Genomic DNA, 1,746 nt, shown 5'->3' with positions numbered 1-1,746 from the left:
TTCTTCTCCGTTTTCCCTTTAGGAAATAGGCAATCACTACCTACGATAATTCGGTCAATGGCTCTATATGAGGAGGCACTCGCCAGAGTGCTCGTGTGTGAGTCAAATCACTGAGGGGAGGGGAGGGAGGGTACATGGCTGCCAGACACACTCGCGTCAATGCTCTGCTTTGGTTTTATTTTATATTTCCTGGTGAACGGTCACGTTTGAGAAAGAGAGCAGATTCAGGCTCCTGTGCAAACGAGGTATTAAACTCATCCTGAAACGTAACAGAGCAGGCCCGTCAAGTGGAGGACAGAGGCAGTGTGAGTTGTTTAGGAGAACATGATCTGTAAGACTTTTAACCGGCAAAGATCTGGAGTCAGATGCATAGTTCAGTGTTGACTGCTCAAAGATGATGCTGTTGGTCTGTCGTGTGAGATGTTAATAATATGTTTCTGGGGAACAAGATGATCGACATTTCTAGATGTAAAGGGATAAAATAATTCACAAATTCGATACTGTGTCTACTCCTCCTTTTTTATCTAGAATTTATCTCTTCATAAAAATCCTTGCGGTGAAATTTCTGAATCATGGGGTTTCTGTAAATTCCATTCAAATTGTCGCATGTCATTCTAACCTAAAATCAGTCGACGGTGTGATTTTATACTCTGTAAGTAATAAACGTATGGGTACATCCAGTGAAACTGTAAGTAACCAGTAGTGAACGTAGCTTGTAATGGCATGAACGCGTTGCTGAAATCATCTGTTTCTTAAAACCCAGTTTGAAAAAGATTATCTTTATTTACAAAGAATGGTACAGTATAATCTTCAGAAGGCAATATTGTTCTTGTTCATGATGACACACAATATTGAGTGACCCGTAATAACTTTTTTCACTAGCGCTACGAAGCGTCTGTCATCAAATACTAACTCACCTCAAATCTAAGTCCCCGTTGCCTTTCTCAGATCCACCTTGTCATCATCCTTTGATCAGACCTGTCTCTTTAGAAATATGTAACTGGTAGGAATGTACTGGTTCATGAAGAAAGCAGAGGAGAATTCTGATGTAAAAGTATAGCACTGACTCTAGTTCTGCATCGAACCACAAGGCAAACTTAAACCCATACCATAGTGATGAGGGAGAGACAGAGAGACACTGATAGAAAGTGTGAAAGGACACAGTGAGACGGCAGTTGGATTACATTATTCATTGTTGCTTTTAAAGGATTGAAACACTTTTTTTAAAATTAAAATCCATTGTTAACCTTGAAATTAAGCCTAAATGTTAAACAACTTTTTTGATTACTTAGAAATGCAAATATTTTATATAATTAAAATTGCCAGTAGGTATAACGTATTATAGATCCTGCATTATGCATGCATATAAAACATGTATAATGCACAATATACGTTTCTTTAAGCCTTCATAATGCATTGTGATGTCTGATAATAACAATCAAGTATGATCAACCTTGATCATAAAACTCTAAGTTCAAATATCACTGTATCTTAAATCTTTTCTTTTTACAAAAGGGGTTATGAGGAGTTCTCAGTATCATGTTGCTTGAGGTGCCAAGCTTCCAGTTTGAATGAGAGACGTTGTTCTCATCACTGTGTACTATATGAACTTTACACTCTCACTTTTGTTTATAAATGTCTCCTGCTAAAGCTGCCTCAATATATCACATCTCCTCTAAAATTTAAAACTACTAATCATAAGACAAGGGGACAGGCCAGGACAGGCCTACTGTCGATACCGCAGGT

Source organism: Morone saxatilis, unplaced genomic scaffold (genome assembly GCF_004916995.1).
Source record: "Morone saxatilis isolate NCDOM2014 unplaced genomic scaffold, NCSU_SB_2.0 Contig17, whole genome shotgun sequence".
Taxonomy (NCBI): Eukaryota; Metazoa; Chordata; class Actinopteri; family Moronidae; genus Morone; species Morone saxatilis.
Note: the sequence above shows the minus strand (reverse complement) of the source record.